Genomic DNA, 5777 nt, shown 5'->3' with positions numbered 1-5777 from the left:
AACATGGCCAGCCCTAGTAAGTATTGCCGACGAATGGTGCTTCTTCGCCGATGTTTCATCTGTCGGCACTTCCTGATGTTTAATTTGGAAGACCAAAATAAAATCGAATGCTTTTTGTAATTTAACATACCCGGATATATTTTTGGAAGACCAAATGTTTTTGGAAGACCAAAATAAAATCGGCCGGGATAAGGGGGTAGACCTGATGTTTTTCATCCATCGATAGTTTTTCTCTGATGGGGTATATACACCCACGAGTCACAAGAACACTACGGTGGCGTTGGGTCCTGGCTTTACCTTATCCCGGCTACTTGCTAATGTATCACGCGGATCGGCGTTTTCGACCCCTAATTGATAACTTTTGCTTTCGCCGATAGTTTGAATCTCTGCAACCGTGTTACTGATCTCGTTCCGCATAGCTAGCAGATTAGCATTCTACATGGCAGTTTTCTGCAGAGAACTTTTACCCTAAAGGATCATCGCCGACAGTAAGTTTGTCCCATTACCAATCTTTATCTGACGTGTAAACAGTCAGGAAATAGTGACTTTCACATGACAGAATATATAGCATGTTGCGTCTGGCATATATTTTTTGGACAAACAGCATTTGGCATACTACACAGCTGACCGATTCTTTTGAATTTTGCAGCTGGGATATCATCACTGGCTACTAGCTAGGAAAGCACGTAGGTGCATGCGTGCGTGTATGGTCTACCAGCCCATGTCAGGACATCAGAATATCACATACATTCAGAAGGACCTGCATGATTGAAGATTGACTTGTGGTATTTGGTTGGCATAGGGAAAGCAAGACTTGTTTTACTATTTGTTAATTTGCACGTGCCATACTTGTGCACGCGTCTCCTTATTGCACTTAATTTAGTTGACCATTAGACGACCTGAAAAGTATCGTAGTATTGAAGGAAATGGAAATGGATCTGGGTGTAGTATTACCAACCTTCAGGACTGACCTGAAGAAAGAGATAGTCCGGGAGAGCGGATCCAGCTCCATCTAGTTTCAGCTCTGCTCCCAACCTCACCGGTGGAGCCACTCCACCTGCAAACTCCAGAGTTCTATAAAAAAACAGTATGGGCAAAAAACCATCTCCAGATTCTGGTTTAATTTCTTATTGAAAACTCTCACCGAGACGACAGGACTACCTTGTTGTTGAACACTGCTCGTTGTTGAATAGACAATACTTGCAAAGCAAATGGAAAAATTCTTCTTTTTTGATGATAACTTGTAACAAAAATTCCGTTTCTTATGTACACACCCACGTTCGAAGTGAAAACATAAACTTACATGAATGCATGTTATTTGAGAATCGGGAGGAAACAAATAGAAAACACGAGCTGGTTGACAGTAGATACGTGGACGCATATTTGTAACATCAGGAACGCTCCATATATACCACATTGATGCCAACTAGTATAAGCATCTATCAGTTCATTTCTCAGAAGAATATCATACAAAATGTCAGTTTCTCTAAAATTCAACACACCCATACATGACGGAACGTCGTCGCCAGGAAAGCGAGGTAGCAATTGCACCACGGTAGAGAGGACTTGGGAACAGGAGCTGTATGTGTCTGGAACAGGGCTATGATCGATCCTCACGTGCTGCTAGCCTAGCCCAGGCCCCTTCATTTTAGTTTCGTGCCCACCCATGCCATGCATCCATGCATGATGGATGCATCAGATATCATTCACCGCCCTACAGCCGCTAAAGCTATATACAGCCATGCCGTGGTGACCCCCCTCAAATGATCGAACATACGGCCGGGACATGCTGCCGACGATCCAACGTGCCCGGCGTACGCACGGGGCCGGCGCCGACCGATGCGTGTGGGCTGGCCCCGCAGGCCCGCGGCGCCGGCTGTCCGGCCGTCTGTCAGAGGGATCATCAGAGGATGATTGGTACGTCGTCGACGATGGATCCATGCATGCAATGCTTGCATGGATGCGGAGACGACGACGCCGAGGACCACCTGAGGAATGGAAAAGGCGATGTTTGCAGGCATCTCCTCCGCCCTTTTCCCCGGCGCCAACAGTGATGCTGTACTGCCTCCGCGTGTTCTTGAGTCACTCGTCCGGTCCGGGGAGGAGGTAGGGGGAGGGGATCGGGCATTTATGCGCTGCAAATTCATCCGCATCTGCGGACTGCAAGGCTGCGCCTATGCATGCTGCTGCTGCTGCTACTTTCGGTTGTCGACCGCTGCTGCTATGCAACCATGCTGCTGTTCTTCTGAAAGCCAGCGCCCAATTGTCGATCCCTCTGAAATGACTGAGGACCTCCTCTTGGTTCAATTCGTTTGCCTGATGGACTTGGACGTACAGATCGACCGGTTTTATCAGTGATCAGTATTGCATTCATATCGCTTACTCACCTTCTGCTTGGGTCTGCTACGACCTGCCCGTCAGGTGCCTCCGTCAATTTGATCTGCGGCAGCCGCGCCATCAGGTCGGCAGGCGTCAGTAACTGTGGCAGCTGAAGCCTAGAATGATGGAATTGCAGCTTGGTGTTTGTAGGCTTGGGAAAGCTGGGAATCTAGGCTGACATTGATCTGACACGATCAATGTCGCTTAAAGCACAGTATAGTTACTCCCATTTTGTTTTTGTAAATGTAAATTCCAGTTTTTACCTCCTATAAGGTGATGAAGTTTGTGACAGCGTTTACCCCTTCAATGGAAATTCATGAAAACTACTACCTTGTTTAGCAAAGTCTCTTCCAATTTCTTCTTTCTAAAATATTTGACCTCGTTCTGCCAGGTGGGAACCGACATCAAGCGTTATCGCAAACTTCATCTGGTGAGAGAGTAAAATTAGAGTCTACTCTCTTCTTTATGAAGCGCCACAGGAGCAGATGCAGTCAACAGTCAACAGCCGCACGGCACAAACAAAACTCACTGGGTCGTTATTCAGATCAGAGGGATCAGAGGATGATTGAGATTTGTGAGGGACGTGGTCGACGATCCATGCACGGATGCATGGATGCAGCGAGAGACGACAATGAGCGGAGGACCACCTGACGAAAAGGCGCTGCATGTTTGCAGCCATCGCCCCCCCCCCCCCCCCCCCCCCTATGCATGCAAACCAGCCTGCACGTACGAACAGCACAGTGCCGCTGCAGCGACGAGAGGAAGGAAAAAATGCATGATTCGATCCGGGTCTATCGATCGCCCGCCATGTGCTGCGAGATCACTGCCCGACCGAACCTGCGAGCCAAAGGCTGCGTAGCTGTTCCTTTCGTTTGTCTAGCATCTCTCTCTCTCTCTCTCTCTCTCTCTCTCTCTCTCTCTCTCTCTCGGATCCATTTGGTGTCTGAATGGACACTGACCGGCTAGTTTTGTACTCCGCTGAACGTTCCATGAATTTTACTTGCCTTTTGCTCTCTGGAGCCTTGCCTTAAGTTACCTGCGTCGTCAGGTGAGGTGGACTGATTAACCGCAGGGGCGGCAAGGCGAAGAGTAGCTTTAGGCGGGCGTCAGTGACTCCGGTGTGCGGCTGAAGCTGGAAACGAGTTACAGTCTGGAACCTCTGCACTGGGATTAATCGAACATTGGTCTCGGCATCTGCAGGCGGCCTGGCAACACACACCTGGGCACTACTGAAGCATATGGACAGGGGTCTCAGCATCTGCAGGCGGCCTGGCAACACACACACTGGAGTAACTGCTTTCCCACACAAATCACAAAATTCAGCAGGTTATCGTTCTGGTCTGCACTGGCCCGTTTGGCCCGCCGTATGACTGGCTGGCCATGTTGCCCTAGGGCTGTAGCCCAAACAATTCAAATGGCCCCAGTCGATCGTGGGCGGCTCAGATAGCGCAGTCAGCATTCCCTCAGAAAATAAAGATGTCTCAGAAAAAAATGATAGCGCAGCCAGTAAGAGAAGGCCTCTCAGGTTCTCAACCTTTTCTTCGTAGGGCGTCTCTCAAGTCCTCCAGAACTGGAAGAGTGGAAGTACAGACGTAGGCGTACTTGAGATCGTGAGACGACTCACACTGTCTAGCTCCGGTGCAGAACCAGCAGGTGGCAGCTAGGCGAGGCCAAATTTCATGTTTTGACCCTTTTCACATAGAAATTCAGGATCTGACCCCTGTTGGAAAGAATTTCGGGATCTGACCCTTTCGCTACCGTCAGGGGTTCTGGCGGTAGGGTTAGACATCCTACCGCCAGGGCACCTGGCGGCAGGGTGCGACGGAGGGGAACGGCAACCGTTTGCCCGAGCTGACGTGGATAAGTACCCTACCGCTAGAGGCCCTGGCGGTAGCCTGTCTAACCCCACCGCCAGAACCCCTGGCGGTAGGTGGTTGCTGGTTTTTGCCTCGGAAAGTTTCTGTAACGAAATATCGAAATGCCCTGGCGGTAGGTTATGTGACCTTACCGCCAGGGTCCATGGCGGGAGGGTCATGTGTTTTATGAGTTTCAAGTTTAATTGATTACTTCTTTTCAAAATCAATGTCTTTTACCATGAAAGTATGTACCCGTTTCTTTTACCATGAAAGTATACTCATATTGACAAAAACAAATGGCATGAAGTTAACTTAATGTTCAAATTGAATAGATAATGAACAAATGGCATTACAAGAGGCACATAGTTTCATTATTCATCGAGAACATAATTGAAAGGCACAAGACAAACTAATAGGACGATTTGCTGATAAGTTCGAAGAGCGGGCAGACATCATCATCTTCAGAGCTCCTCGTATGTTAGCCCGGGCCGTGGAGACAGAAACGGCAGCGGATCCACTGGTTCAGGCGGAGGCGGAACGCTGGTCGGCATCCGACCGTTCAAGCACTCCCACCTTGCCCTGCCCGCTGGAGTTTTCGCCTCCGCCCCTCCCCAGTTGATGATATCGAACGCAGATGCAATTGGGGGCGGCATCGTGGCTCTCTCCTCCGCATTGCTCTCGAAGTAGATTCTCCGGCCCAAATTGCTCAGGAGATAGTTGGCGTAATTCTACGCAACTTCAATGCACGCTTCCCGACGGACACGGCAGATACTTGGACCTGCCTCCATCCCTTCACTTCCTTCCACTCCTTCACGCTCTGCGACCAAGCCATGACATCGTCAAGGACCCGCTCTGCCCTCTCGTACCACCGCATTTCCCTCGTGGCCTCTAGGACCTCGTCTGAGACAGATCCCACCGGCTATAGCAGCTCAAGGAAGGTCTCGTACATGTACGGGAGCGGCATCTCTGACGGAATGTGCTGGAGACGAGTGGGAGGAGCAGGCGGTGATGGGGTCGGCGGTGCTTGCTCCAAGCTTTCGTACCTAAACATATAGATTCATCACACAAAGGTTAATCACCTTGAAAAAAAATCTAAACCTAGGGTTCATCATGTGGTCAAATGCATCATACCATATCATATTTCTCCAACCACATCCAACATGCATCATATCTCCAATATTCATCATATGATAAATTTTTTTAACACAAAAAATTATGAACTAGGTTCATCTTGAGGGTTCAACATTTGTTCTCCAACTATATCCACTACTTGCATCATAGCATATCAACATGCATCATCATATCACAATAAAATCCTCCAACATGCATCATACCAAAAACAATCCTCCAAAGATAATATGAACTAGGGTTCATCTTCACATAACCATACCAACTAGTGACTAGAGTTCATATCTAACACAATATAACATCTAAAATCAACCTAAGTCAATCCTAGGGTTCAAAATAATTAAATCTAGTGCAAAAAGGGGAGTGATTTGAATCAAACAATGCGACGAATCGGAAGCTATTTGACTAAAACTA

At 48.3% G+C, this 5777-nt stretch overlaps 1 pseudogene; it reads right to left on the bottom strand.

Moving 5' to 3' along the window:
• Positions 1-4696: 4696 nt before the first annotated feature.
• LOC147972060 (uncharacterized) lies at positions 4697-5199 on the bottom strand (annotated as a pseudogene).
• Positions 5200-5777: the final 578 nt, after the last annotated feature.

The sequence above is a fragment of the Triticum urartu genome, chromosome 5A, assembly GCF_056163025.1.
Source record: "Triticum urartu cultivar PI428250 chromosome 5A, HENAU_Tu73, whole genome shotgun sequence".
Lineage (NCBI taxonomy): Eukaryota > Viridiplantae > Streptophyta > Magnoliopsida > Poales > Poaceae > Triticum > Triticum urartu.
This window is presented reverse-complemented; position numbering and strand designations above follow the sequence as displayed.